The sequence below is a fragment of the Phyllostomus hastatus genome, unplaced genomic scaffold, assembly GCF_019186645.2.
Source record: "Phyllostomus hastatus isolate PE091 unplaced genomic scaffold, TTU_PhHast_1.1 phas_scaffold_1066, whole genome shotgun sequence".
Lineage (NCBI taxonomy): Eukaryota > Metazoa > Chordata > Mammalia > Chiroptera > Phyllostomidae > Phyllostomus > Phyllostomus hastatus.
The window spans coordinates 5,745,022-5,760,271 of record NW_025334004.1 but is presented as its reverse complement, the minus strand read 5'-3'; the positions used below and the strand labels follow the sequence as shown (position 1 = coordinate 5,760,271).

At 42.6% G+C, this 15,250-nt stretch overlaps 1 protein-coding gene across 1 annotated transcript in view; it reads right to left on the bottom strand.

Moving 5' to 3' along the window:
- Positions 1 to 14,962, bottom strand: part of PCGF5 (polycomb group ring finger 5) — a 116,166-nt gene extending 101,204 nt beyond the window's left edge. The window contains exon 1 of the mRNA XM_045853947.1: positions 14,844 to 14,962. The gene's annotated coding sequence lies outside the window, so the exon portion shown is untranslated. The remainder of the gene's footprint in view (positions 1 to 14,843) is intronic.
- Positions 14,963 to 15,250: the final 288 nt, after the last annotated feature.

The window sequence follows — 15,250 nt, the reverse complement described above, 5'->3', positions numbered from 1 at the left end:
TGTGGACCAGCAGCATCCCCTGGGAGCTTATTAGAAATGCAGAATCTCAGGCCCCACCCGAGATCCAATGAATTTGAGTTTGCAATGTAATAATGGCCTGGGAGAGTCTGGCACTAAGTGGGCAAGCTCTAAATAAGACTTGTTGATGAGATGAATCAACCCTTCACTTTAAGGGTCACACTGTGGCCCAGCTTTACACATGTATTAAATGTAAGGTAATCCCTCAGAAACTGGTGGGACAGCTCCCCACATACTGGAGAGAGTGCTAGAAGGAAGTCCTGTCATAGTACCGGGCAGGCACTGATTTGATGTGCGACCCTCACAGGCAGGTCACTGGCACTCCCTGTTCACGAGGACCAGTGAGTCTAGGGAGGCTGGAAATGGGACTGGGAAAAGTACAAAGGAAACCTTAACTATGCCTGTAATTATTGGTATCTTTAAAAATCTAATATTAGTTAGACTTTTTTTAAAGAAGTTTTTCCCTGAGGTCTTAAATATTTCTTTCATTCACATAACATTTTTTCTTTCAGGTATATTAAATCTCTTTAGTCAAAGACCAATGTAACAAGATGTCTAACTTTGGTAAATATATAATTCTAATATTTCTTCATCTCTTGCTTGCTAATCACCTTTCTAAGAATTGCCTCACAGAAAATTAGGGAGCTACGAAAACTGCTGGTGATCCCAGGTGTAAAACAGAAATGCCGCTATTGGTGAACATCTGGTAGACCACAGCTGGGAGCATCAGGGGCAAAACCCGAAGGAAAAGAACTTGAGGGCAGTCTGAGGATGCAGCTGATTTAGATCCAGGAGGCCACACTGAAGGTAAAGAAATAGCAAAATGTTATTAGTTCAAATTCACTTGAACTTGAGCTTTAAAATTACTCTATAAGAAATTCAAGATAAGGTCATCAATTAAAGTAGTTTCTGCAAAACAAAAGAAAGTGAGTATTGGCTGTCTGTATAGCCATTCTTATTATTCACGGCCCTCCAAACGACCTCTCCCCTGTCTCTCCCTTTCTTTCCTCCCGCTCTTCTGACACAGAATAGACCGTATTAGCTCAGAAGTGAGAGGTAGAGAAGACCTGACTTGAAGGAAAATTAGTGAGAGAGGATAGCAAGAATGCAAGAAACAATTGAAAAGCGGAAGCAAAGGAGTTTAAGCTACTAAACTAAACATGCTCCCTATACATCAGAAGGGGCTGGGGTCCTCTTAAAAGTTACTGACTCTTTGGGACCTAACCAAAGCCAAGTTAAGTGGGAATCCTGGGATGGAGGAAGTCATTTGAATTTTTAAAAAGCTCCTTCAAATGATTCTGAGACACAGTGAGGGCTGGAATCACAGTTGTGAGGAAGGATTCTAACTTCAAAATAACATTTCTTAACCTTTAATATATACTTTTGAAAGCTCTGGATCCATGTAAATCATTCCCTAATCCACTTAGTAGCACTGCGTTACTTTTTATCTTATTAATTCTACTTTGATCAACATGACCTATGCAAACTGTTTAAAAACTCAAACAGTATTGCCAGGCTCAAAATGAAAGCACAGCAATAGCCTGCATCACCTCTCCACTCACCCCCAAAACCATTTCCCAAGGGCAAACTACTTAAAAACCACTTAGCTTCTCATTTGATATTTAATTATATATCCTAAATAATATATACACTGATATTTCTTATTACTTTTCCATTTTAATTTAGTACCATATTTTGCAGTGTATAATATGCACCTTGTTGCCCAAATTGTTGAGGGAAAAATAAGGCTGTGTATTATACATGGGTATAGTTATTATTACATACCATGGGTATGATAATGGGTATAGTAATTCCATGTATTACGTGCACAAAACATGAGTGAGCATAATACACGGAAAAAAAAACACAGTAATTTGTGTAAATACTGATGTCCTTTTATGCACTGGCTCATCTTCGTCTAGTCTCCTAATACAGTTATGTCACCATTTTTTCCCAGCCTCTCTTGCAGTCATGTAAGGTCAGGGTTGATATTCAGGCTGTGTGTTTTAGTACCACTGTACCAACTGTTATGAAAATACTGCCACATTGATGCTAAATGGCCGCTGCCCAAGCTGCTGTCACACCTTCCCAGGGACCTTCTCCTGCCCAATGTTCCCTTCTCTGGCAAACAAAGGGCTAACATTTGATATAGCAAGGAGTTTCCAGAACATTCTTTTTCTCCTTGGTAGTTTCTTTTTTTAATTAATTATTTTTATTTTTCAAATACAGTTTACACTCAATATTATTCTGTATTAGTTTCAGGTGTACAACAATGTGGTTAGAAAATCGTGTACTTTACAGAGTGGTCTCTTATGTTTCAAGTACCCAGCTGGCCCCATATCAGTGACTATATTCCTACGCTGTGATCTACATCTCTGTGAATATTCTGTAACTAGCAATTTATACTGTCTACTCTCTGCACCTTTTTCACAGCCCACCCAGCCCCCTCCTCTCTGACAACTGTCAGTCTCTTCTCTACATGTATAGGTCTGTTTCTATGGTATTTGTCTTTCTCTGTCTGACTTATTTCACTTAGCATAACATCCTCTAGGTCCAGCCATGCTATTACAAAAGGTAAGATTTCATTCTTTTCATGGCTGAGTAGTATTCCATTGTGTAAATGTACCAGGACCCTCCTGCTCTACAGCAGACCTGTGTTATGACTGGTCAGTGTCTGGGTTACCACTTGTTGAACATGTTGGTATTGGCCCTAGGTGTGGCCTTGTGATTAAATTTTTGCCACTGGAATATGAGTGAAAGTGATGTGTGTCACTTAAAGGCATGGGCCCTAAACCTTTGCCCCTCACTGTTCTATCCCCATCTGTAAGCTGGAGCATGATATGCTACCCCTGGGTTTTAACCAAGCAGATCAGAACAATGTCTTAGAAGATGGCAGAGCAGCAAGATGGAAGGAATCAGGGTTCCTGAAAAGCTGCACGGAGCAGAGGCATCAACTCACTGGCAATGCTCATTCTTGAACTGTCACATAGGGAAAAGTAAATTTCTTTGTTCAGGTCACAGTCCTGTGGAGTCTCTATTATAGCAGCTTGGCCATATGCGCAGCTTAGTAGTACACTAGTGATTTATGTCATTATGACTTATGTGAATATTATCACCTGCTGAGCCCATCTCACTCTATGTGTCTTTTCTTCTGCTGCTCTTTCTCTGGAGTTTATAATTGTCCTTTTTTAATGTACTAGGTTTTTTGAATCAATAATTTATCCCACATGCTCCACAGGGACTGGAAAGCCCCTCTGAAGAATATCTTGCATTTGGTCAGATATATCAGATCGTCTATCAGTTTTGATTTTGTTTTCATTTGGAAAGTCCAGGAGTGGCTCTCCCCGGTGTTCTGGTTTGGACTGGCTTCTCTCTAGGGCTGTACTGTCACCTTCAAATTTCTCCTGTCATCCCAGAATTTTCTTTTGCTTTTCTCCTATGTTTGATGCCCTGTTTCTAGAAACCCATTTATTATTCTTTCTTGGTTTATGCCCACGTTTTGGTAAAATATACCATCTGGTGGTTTCCTGTAAAATGATGCATAGACATAAGTTTTTGAGACCTGTCATACCCTCAAACTGTCTTCATTCTGTCTTCCACTTGATAGTTTGTGTTGGAAATTCTAGATTGTAAATAGTTTCTCTCAGAATTCTGAAGGAATTCATCCATTGTCCTAAGGTTCCTGTGTTACTATTAGAAATCCGATGCCATTCCAATTTCCATTTTTTTTTTTGCATGTGGGTCCTCCTCCCCACTACCACCCACGCCAATATGACATTTAGGATATTCCCATTTTTCTGGGCATCTTGAAATTTTACAATAATATGTCTTATACATTGATCGATCTTTTTTTTCATTCATTCTCCTATCTATTTTGTGAATCCCTTTAGTCTACAAATGTATGTCCTCCAGTTCTAAAAACTTTTCTCAAATTACTTCTTTGGCAATTTCCTCTACTTTTATCTGTAGCTCCTTTCTGGAACTCTTATTAGTATGATATAATCCCTGCCAAACTGATCATCTAATTCTATTTTTTCTCTCCGTTTTCTTTCTTTTTGCTTGTATTTCTACCTTATCTTCTGGTCCTTCCAATGATTTTTTTTTACTATGCTACTTTTAATTTTCAAGATCATTATTCTCTGATTCTTTTTTATAGCCTTGCCTTATTGCATTAATTACATGTGTGTTAGTTTTGATTATTTTCATTTTATTCTTCTCCTTGTATTTGTTTCCTCCATAATTTTTTCTCATTTGTTCTGATTTCATATTCATTGGTTATCTATTTGTACTAAAGAGAAGGCACTAAAAAGCTCACTGTAAGTTCCACATTCATGGAGGAGGAGAAGTGGGGTTGTGGATTAGTGGGCTCACTATAGTTTGTTTTGCTGTTGTTGTGGGACCTCAGCTGTCAGTATCTATAGGCCTGTACTGTAGGGATCTTCATTTTCCCTGAGAGGAGTCCTATAATATCCTTCCCAGCATCAGGGGAGGTAAAAAGAGCATAGGGTCTCACTGTTTGGTATGCACAGTTCATTAAATTTGTTTTCAGTTGAGCATTACACCCTTCCCCTCTGTCCTGCCTGGAATCCCTAAATCAGGAACATTGTTCATTTACTTCCATTCCTCCAGGGAAAAAAATGTCCAGTCTCCGGCAAGAACTTTGTCTTGCTGTATGTATGGAACAGGGAAAATTAAGTGAGGGTGCGGTTCCTTTTACAGACTTTCAATCAGTCCCTTATTGTCAGCCCTAGGCCCCAATTCAAAGTCTCTAATTCCAGAGCCTTTCTGGGATTTGGGGGAATAAACTAGTTGTTTCTCCCTGGTAGGTACTCCCAACCCCCTATAAGACACTTAAGTATCAACTTTCTCCATTATACTACGTCAATTGCCCCAGGTCTACTTGCTTTTCAACCTCCAAAATTTGGTTGGCATCTCCCATCTGCTGTTGCCTCTTCTCGGGTTTACCATTTCTATAGTGGTGTCCCAGGAGGGACTGACAGTAAACACATGTTCAGCCCACCAAATTCTAATCTAAAATCCCTGTAACTAAATCTTACCACCAAACAAACTGCCCCAAAAGATGAGCCTTTATTAATTTTTTAAACACTTGTAACTTTTCTGTTTTTATAGACACACCTGATTAGCTAAACTACTTTCCCAATGATTTCAATATTTATCATTTTCTTTTTTAATTATACAAAACTTATTCAAGAGTATCCTTTTCTGAATCCCACTAAACACTTTTGATTTACTGACTCACCTAGTCTTAAAAGATGGTAGAATTTGAAACACTAGATTATAATTAAACAAAGAAAATACAGATTTTTGTGCAATTAGGCTGTTTTCATTGACTCCTCCTTGCCACTTCAAATCTAGTCGATGGTGGGCTGAGCTGAAAGGTATTTGCCTCGATAATGATTAAGTTCCTCCCAAGAAGACATGTGACTACTGCACAAAGTTGTCATCAATACTGGAGTCTTAGCTGTTTTGCTTCTAAAGATGGGCAAAGGAGGGATGATGAGAACATTTACAAAATAATTAAGCACGAGGACTTTTCTCACATTCAAAGGATTACAACTTTTTCACTCACATCCAGAGAGCACTAATCTGAAGATTCTTAGCCTGAAGATTTTGATCTTTAAAGCTGAAAACGCAGCACTTGTCCTAAACACTAATGCCATAGTTATAGAAGAAATAGCTATAGAGTAAAAATAAGAGAAAACTAATATTACACCTTCGATCTAACTCCACTGAAAAGGCGCACATATTCTATACTTATTTTTGCCTACTGCCACTACTCGTGACCTCCCTAAAACACACACACACACACACATTTTTTTTTAAAGAAAAATGATTCCTATGAGGGCAAAAATTAAAATGTTCTATTTCTTAAGCTGGGTAGTAGTTACATGGATATTCACTTTTTATAATTAATGAACTGTACATTTACATTTCAGAAGTTATACAGATGTTATATTTTACAATAAAAATACTTTTAAAAGTTAAAAGAGAAATGAAAAAGCAGAAATTTAATTTGTCAGAAAACATAGTGCTTGAATCTCATTTGGCCATAATTATTAGACACATTGACAGGGATGAAGGAAGAAAGGTCATCGTGATTTATCTTGAGTGCCTAAAGCAGAGTCCCACCAAATTTCAATAGTCATCTTAGTTGTTTATTTGAAACACTTCATTTTAAAAAGCTCTTAAACTTCCTAGTTGACATTGAATCCCTTAAAGTGATATTGATACCATTGCACAAGACTATTTATATTGAAAAAGCTTTCACATCCAATACCTGGGATATAGAACAGGTATTATTTTCTCCCATGCTGCAGATGAGGAAAGTAAGGCACTCAGTAGTTATTAGTAAGTCACTAATAGTGACAGAATAAGGATTAGTTTCAAGTGTGCCGTGTCCAAGAAGGGCTCCTTAAACATTTTATGAGGAGAAAGACCTTCCTATTTTTCCAAAGTGCCGAATTCAAAAACACGATATTGAAGCTGGAAGTTTCTGGTCTGACATCTGCGGGTTTCCTGAGACGACCTGGGAGGACGGAAGGATCCACGGGGTTCGACTGTGAAACTGATTAACTAAGGGCTGTGCTCAAACCATTCGGAGTCATTACACTCACTTCTAGGTAACAGAAAAATTCACCTGGTGTTTCAGAAGCTGGTTTAACTGAAATGCAAACAAGAGAGTTAAGAGAGGTCAATACTTTATGTTTAAAGGGAACAAATACCTCTTTCTTACTCTCGTATAGTTTCCAAAGGAGGGACATTCCTGATCTACTCCTGTCTTCTCTGCCCTACACCATCTCCATCCCCTTCCAGGCGGAGCAATTTACGTGGCTGGTGTGTAACAGCCGTAGGTCTGTTTCCCAGTTCTCAAATGGGTGGAGTTTTTCTACCAAAGATATTAGGCAGGAGCAATTTGGCCTCTTAATCTTTCTCTCTGCCAGGGCAGTGAAAGGCAGAAACTTGGGTGTTTCTGCTCTGCAGCCTCAAACTTTCCATCCAGTAGGGTCGAAGTCTAGACTAGTGTAGATGGTGCACCAGACTGTTGTGGGCTTCACTAAGCAATGTTCTCTAAGTTTCATCGATAACAAAGTTAATATTTTGTTTTCTGACTGTCATCTGTTCCTTGATTGGTGAGGAAGAACCGGTGCTTTTCATGGTCCTCCTCAAAGGTGCCATCACCTGCCTTTTAGTTAGAAGTCTGTGCAGATGGACTCTCCACAAGTGGAGTTCCGGGCCCACGGACACTGGTGTCCTAAAAGCAGTGGGCAATATATTAGCTAAAATATTGCTATAAGCAATGTTTGAGATTTTATTGCCTATGTTTTCTTCTAGGAGCTCTATGGTTTCCGTCTAACATTTAACTCTTTAATCCATTTTGAATTTATTCTTGTGTGTGATATAAGACGTAGTCTAGTTTCATTTTTTTGCATGTATCTTCCCAACAACATTAATTGAATAAACTATTTTTAACCCATTGTATGAGCTTGCTTCCCCTGTTGAATATTAATTGACTGTAAAGGTATGGGTTTATTTCTGGGCTTTCTATTCTGTTCCATTGATCTATGTGCCTGTTTTTATGCAGTACCATGTTGTTTTGATTAATATGCCCTTATAGTATAGTTTGATATTAAGTAGCATAATTCTCGCAACTTTGTTCCTCTTTTGCAGGATTGCTGTTGCTATGCAGGGCCTTTTGTGGTTCCACATAAACTTTTGAAATATTTGTTCTAGTTCTGTGAAATACATCATTGGACTCTTGACAGGAATTGCATTGAATCTATACATTGCTTTGGGTAGCATGGACATTTTAATGAGGTTAATTCGCCCTATGCATGAACACGGTATGTGCTTCCATTTATTTGTATCTTCTCCAATTCCTTTCTTCAGTGTCTTAGAATTATTTGAGTACAGGTCTTTTACATTCTTGGTTAGGTTTATTCCTAGGTATTTTGTTCTTTTTGAAGCAATTGTGAATGGAATTGTTTTCTTAATTTCCCTTTCTCTTACTTCATTATTGGCATATAAAAATGCAACTGATTTCTGGGTATTAATTTTGTATCCTACTACTTTGCTGAATTCATTGATCAGCTCTAGTAGTTTCTTGGTGGAATCTTTGGGGTTCTTTATGTACTGTATCATGTCATCTGCAAATAAAGACAGTTTTACTTCTTCCTTTCCAATTTGGATGCTTTTTATAACTTCTTCCTCTCTGATTGCTGTGGCTAGGATTTCTAGTACTCTGCTGAATAAGAGCGGTGAAAACAGACATCCCTGTCTTGTTCCCAATCTTAAGGGGGACACTTGTAATTTTTGCCCATTGAGTATGATGCTGGTAGTGGGTTTGTCAGATATGGCCTTTCCTCAGTGGAGCTCCTGTCAGTGGAGTTCCAGGTCCACAAACACTGGTGTTCCAAAAGCAGTAGATGAGCTGAATGGTGAGGAAGCTTTCTAAAATTTTGTTCAGTGGATCCTATGCTTCTGCCCTATACAGTGATGCTAAACTGAGATTCAGAGATTCCAATTCTTTTCAGAGATACACACCTGTAATCTGGGTAAGTTATAATCTTTCCAGAAAGTCTTTAAAAGATGTTAGCACCCTCATCTTTTAAATGAAGAAATAACTTCCCTATCTTTAAGGTACTTTCCAAATCTATGGATTAAAAGTTTGGAAAGGCTTTAATAATAAATGTATTCCAGAATGTTTAAAAGTCACTGACATTGATATATAATCATTTTAACATCTTGACCTCATAGTTCCTTAAGATCGATGACCTTCTACCTTCTACCTGTGTCACTTTTCCATCCTCAGAATTGGCCACACTTAGAATTTCCATCATCACTCATAACTGATCCCTCCATAACAGTAAGACACCCTGAAAGTTCCTCACATACCCTTTGCCAGTAGCTTAGAACCACCCCTGCACATTACCATTTCTCTTTTCTTTGTTCTTCCTACACTAGCCACTCACAACACATTCTAATCTCACATCTCCTGCTCATTTTCCCAGCCCATTCACACTGGTTTCACTTGCCTATCTACTCAACAAGGGCCTGTATGGAGTTGGTAGTTCCCCTGATACTCACCCACCTCCACTTCCAACTTCCTGAGCATTGCTAGAGAAAGCCTAAACACAGGGAAGATCTGTCCTGTCACAAGGCTAAGGCCTTTTAGCAACTTGTCAGGGCCCTCATCCCTTTGGCTCCTGCAAATCCACAGCTACTCCCAACCGTTCCCACTCTCCTCCACCTCCCAGCTTTACCCCTCTCACTCCCAGCTTACTTTCAGCAAATCAACTGGTCTCCTCTGTTAATTTTTTTCCCCAAGAGAAAGGAACCAACTCACTTTGAACGCAGCCACCCTCCCTCTCAGCTTTCAACTTTCCTCTCTAAATCTCAGTTTCTCTTTACTTTCATTTAACCTCTTTTTCCTTCCGCATCACATCTGTTTTTCCATGAGTACCTGTGTCATGAGTAGGGTCACCAAATGATATATTATTCAAAAGTCTTTCTGTTAGAATAAAAATAGGCACTATTTGTCCAAATATTTGTTAAAATATTATTCCATAATCAGACTGGGATAACACTTGTGAACCAAGACTGTCCTGGGCAATCGGGATGCACAATCACCCAACCTTGCTCTCGTCTCTCCTATCAGTGGAGGGCCTGGTACAGTAATTATCCTCCCACTCCCTCTCTTGATCTTCAATTCCTTCCTCTCCACTGACAGCTACAACATCCTCAGGACTTAAGGTTTTGTTTTTAAGAACGTTTCGCTGGCATTCTCATGGCTTCAAGTCGCTGTCCTCTCAGATGTTCACAGTCCAGTCACAGCTGACAGGGACTCACTTCATCTCCCTCCCATGCACGCACTCTTCAGGTACTGGCTGACTTCCCTCTCCACTGAGGCACTGGCCCTGATCCTCAAAGGCGATTGACAATGGTCTCAATAACAAATCTAATGACTTCTTTCCAGCCTTCAGTCTCAGCCCTTCTACCTCATCAGCCTCCTCCAAATTTTCCTTTGTCATTTTTTTTAACCCAATCTCTTCTTTGTTTTCTTCTTGCTTCTTTCTTCTCAGCGTCCTATAAGCCTCTATCTGTCTCCCCCGCTAAGGGCACAAATAATGGTTTATTCAAGGCCCTACCTTGGCCTTTTATTCTTTTTCCCTACACTTGGACCCTTTCTCACAGCTTCACCATCCCCTCAAAAGGATGTCCCCAAATCTTCTTGTTTCTAATGGCTCCCAGCCATCTAGACTGTCCATGGGCAAAAAAAAAAAAAAAAAAATTCATTAAAATATCCAAATCCAATAATTTCCATTAATGACACAAATTTCTACTGAATGCACATTACTTGCGGTGCCTTTACTTGTGGCCCTTCATGACTATTTCAATTCCTGCCATCACCACCCAAAGTCATTCAGTCTCAGTCTTTGACTTCTCCCTCAATTCCCTCACCCAATTAGTCAACAAGTCCTTTTGCATTTATTTCTACCCAACCCACCTGTCCCTACTGTAACTTAGGCTCTCTATGCTTCTCTTCTAGAGGATATTTTCGTAACTTCCTAACTTGGACAACCCAGTTAGGAGGTTAAGATATGACTCTTAAGCCTCTCAAAGAAACAGTGTTCATGTCTGATTAACCTATATAGTCCTTATGCTGCCCTATAGATTGTAAACTGAGAGACTGAAGCATTAAGGAAATATTAAGTTAACTCTGTATCCAAGACATAGCATATAAAATAATGAAAATATACTTAATATCATCACAGTTAACTATGCTAAATTCTTAGGAATGCCTAGAAACCAGACATTTTATAGTCCCCCTGGTTAGACCACTATGAATCATTTCATTTAAACTAAAATTACAGGAGAATTATGCATTCTTTATTGGCTTCTTAAACTATAGAGATGGACAAAATCTTAGAGATCACTTAATCCTCCCTCCTCTCATCTTAACCCCTATTCTCCAGGTGGGAAAACTGAAGCTGTGAGAGATTAAGCTCTTTCCATGGCCACACAAATCGGAAGTCCTGATTACAGATGTTATCATTCATTAAGAGCCTAGTGTACACCAGGCACTGTATGTATGTCATGCCAGTCCTCCAACTACCCTTTAGGGTCAAGTGTTATTACCCCCATTTTAGAGATGAGAGAATGCTTGAAAAAGTTAGGCAGTTTGCTACAGAGAGCCAGCCCCGTTCGTTAGGAGCAGAGCTGAGCTTCAGCCCCGAGCCTATCTGGCTGTCAGAGCCTAGGCTTTTCTAGTGGACACTGTGGCAGAGGCAAGACCTACCAGGGGTTTTTCCTGCTGTTTCTCCAGTTAAGCTAACTAAGCAAGTGCGTGCACTTAAGTTATAAGCTATTTTATTTGAAATTTTGGAGGCAGGGAAACTAAATAGTAGCTTCATTACCATAAAAGTTCTAAGGTTAATTACTGCCAGCATTCTGACTGTCAGAAAACTTCTTCAATCTAGAAAAGAGATTTGTGTTCCTGCGTTTTGAATTCTTTAGAATATTTTCAACTTAAAATACATTGTTTGTCCAACCACGTTCAACAAGCATTGGTTGAGCTGCTAGATGTCCAAGGCACATGGGAGAGTATAAGATACAGTTTACTCTCTGAGCGTTCCCAAGAGGCAGACAATCAGCTAATGGCAGAAGTCACTCTTCCCCCACTTATGGGAGCTTTGGCAAATTCAGGGACTTCCACCAATACACCAGAACCCTTGGTTCTCATCCTTGCCCAGCATCTTGGGCAAGACACCTCACTGTGCCTTAGTTTCTTCAGAAAAGCGATGGGTAAAAAGCAATGAAGTATGCCAAGCAATTTCAAGGTCCTGTTTAGCTTTAAATTTATCTAAGCTCCCTCATGAGAGTATGCTTCTGTAAGTGACCACAATGAGTGTTACTGAAAAGGAATTGCTGGGTGCCCAATCTTCTAGCAGTGACTTTGGAAGTACTAAGTTCTTAAAATATTACTACAACACTAATGCTGGCTGATATGCTTCCCAAATTTATTGTTTATAATAACATAAAGTTTACCTTCTAAGGAGGTAGTAGTAAGCACTACATTCAAATTGTTCCATTATATCATTGGCTTATTATTATAGTTTGAATTTGTTATAATACACTTAAATTGTTTAAAGTATAATTTAAAATAACTTGTTTGATCTACTCTCCTGTGGAGTTAAGTTAGCAACATTAACAAGAGCAGAGTTAAGACCTCTGCAGAGATGCAAACCTCGTACTCATTTAGTTGAGTTAATGCTTCATATTAAGTTCTACCTGCTATGGACCTTCCCAACTACCGCTAAATTTGAGGTTGGGGCACAGGCAATGGGGAGAGAAGACTACAAAAATATAGTATTTTGCTGATTCCATTTCAATATTCTGCACTTCTTTTTTCCAACTAGCACAGAGAGTATTTTTAATCCTCCACTGACTTACACAGTAACACACTTTCCCTTGACAAGGCTCCACATGCCTTCTCTTTCTTCATACTCAGCACCTTGGGATGTGATACACAAACCCATCTTGTGCTGTAAGTTAACGGCACAGAGGAAGAAACCAACCAAAAAAAAGTGGAAGAAAAAAATGAGAACGGTACCATCTTAGTGTCTGGCCCACAAAGGCACTGAATTTTAACTGTTGAAGATGTTTCTACCAAGAAATCAGGAAAAATGAATGTATATATTCATGAGCCAACAAATACTGAGTGCCAAATATATACCAGGCATGGTTCTAAGTGCTAAAGTTATAGCAGTGAACAGAACAGGCAAAAATGCCCGCAAGCCCTGGCTGGTGTGGTTCAGTTGGACTGAGCGCCAGAGGGCAAAGAACCAAAAGGTCGCCAGTTTGACTCCCGGTCAGGGCACATGTCTGGGCTGCCAGCCAGGTCCCCAGCTGGGGGCATCCGAGAGGCAACCAATGGTTGTGTCTCTCACCCAGAAGTTTCTCTCCCTCTTCCTCTCTCCCATCCTCTATCTCTAAAAATAAATAAATAAAATCCTTAAAAAAAAATCCTGACAGAGTGGGGCTTACATCCTAATGCAGAGATAGCATTTAAAGAACCCCTAAATAGAGCGATGAAGTACTATAAGAAAATGAAATAGGACTAGGAGGTGGTTCTTAGAGTGAGGAGTAAGAAGCTACTTATGACGATCCAGAGGGCCTTCCTTGCTAAGCAGAGTACTAAGTGATGAGAAAATTTTTACTCAATCTTACAAGGGTGAGTTGTGGTGGAACGAGTCAAGTTAGTCTTTCAGGGAGATCACAATGGTCATATGTTTGCTATTAATGGCAAACTATTAGGATTTGGCTTTTAAGCCCCCGCCCCCAAAAATAAAATCTTTAAGTAGGACTTTTCTACTTAGGAGTCACTTGTTTTTCTCTTAAGATCCACTAACTTTTCTAAGTTTTGCTAATTACTTTAGCGGTACTTAAGTAGAGGTAATTACTAGAAGGATTCTCTCAGAGCCCAAAACTTCACTTGACACCATCCGAATTCTGAATGAGACAGGACCCAGCTCTGTAGCGAATCAACGCTCCTCCACCGACTCATTAATGCAGTCAGGTGGAATCTTGTAACCCTTCCAAGAATGTGAAACAAGCCTCGGGAAATCTGCGGAAACTGACAGCCCCAAAGTTCCCCCAATCGTGGAAGGGGCGAAAAAATAAACCGTCAACCCTTTGCATTAACTCTTCCCCGCCCCTCCAGGCGTCTTCGCTGCAGTAGGACCGCTAGGTAACCCTGGGTCAGAGGCACGCGGCGAGTACGCGCGCGTGTATACTCCGCCTGAATCATCGGTGCCCGGTCCGCCGGGCGATGATTCATTCAGCGCTTTGGAGCTTAGGGGCACACGTTCCGGGCGTACTATGACGGCCGCACACGCAGCTTCCTTAATATTAAACAAATGTTTCAAAGTACAAACGCCTGGAGCCAGAAACGTGTAGATCCAAGCCAGGCGGCCGAGAGGAAAGGCACGTTTCGGCCGCTGTCTGAGTGTTCCCGGTCCCGGAGAGGAGCGGCGGGCACGTCCGACCGCCCCTTCGGACCTCATCTCCATCCCACCCCGCACGCGCGCGGGCGGCGCTCGCAGGGGCGCGGGGGACGCACAGGTGGGTCCCTGCCCGGCCCTGACTCCTGCCCCTCCCGCCACTCGCGACTGGCCGACGCTCCCTCGCCAACATGCCTCCCGCTCGCCCCTTTCCTCTCCGTGACATCTTATATAATAACCCGAGCGAATCAAAACGGAAGCGACGCGCGCTGCCGGGGCCCGCTCCCCAGCGGGAGCGGGACCAGATGCTTGCGTCCCCAGCCCACAGGCCCCACACCAGGCACCGGGGCGCGCGGCTCCCGGGCGGGGGAAGGGCCCGAGCGCCGACTTCGCTCGTCCCTCCTCGGAGAAGGCGCTGCCGCGGCCGGTCGCCGTCAGGAAGCAGCAAGCGTCACCAACTGCGTCAGCTTCTTCAAACACATTTATGGTCTCCCTCTAGCCAGGGAGCCGGCTGCTCCCTCGGCGGGGCCGCGACCGCTGTTGGAGGGAAGCCCTCTGGGGAGGAGAAAGTTCCTCGGGGCCCTCCCCTCGCCCGCACGGTGCCGGGTCCCGCCGCGCCGCCCGCCCGCACCAATGTCAGGTTGGGCAACTTGTGACCCCCGGGGGCCGGGCCGCCCCTCCCGCCCGCCAGGCTCCCCGAGAGCCTAGAGCTTCCCCCAGCCCAGCTCAAAAGGGCGACGTCAGAAACTTCCCCGGGCCGCGCCAGGAGGGGAAGCCGCCCGGGTCCCCGCACATCGCCCTTACCTTGCTCTCGAGAGGCCACGATCCGGGCGGGCCGCGCGGGGCGCGTGGTGCGCGAGCGCGCGCGCGTGGGGCGGTAGGTGAGAGAGCCCGCGCCGGCGGGGGCGGGGCGGGGCGGCGGGGGTGCGAGCTGCGAGGGGCGGGGGTGCTGGGCTGGGCCGGCCAGCGGGGCGGGCAGGCGCGAGCAGAGCGGAGCCGGCTACAGCGGCGGCGGGCGCGGGGCGAGCGAGCCCAGGGGGCGGAGGAGTTGCCGTGGGTTTGTTTACGCATTGCTGCCCGGCTCGGGGCACAGCCCGCACTCCCTGATTGGACACAAACTGGGGCACAGCCTCTCGCTGCCGCCCGCCTGGCCTCCTCGAGCAGCCGCCGCGCAGCTCGGGGAGCACCCTGCCCGGCACGGCCCGCGGCGG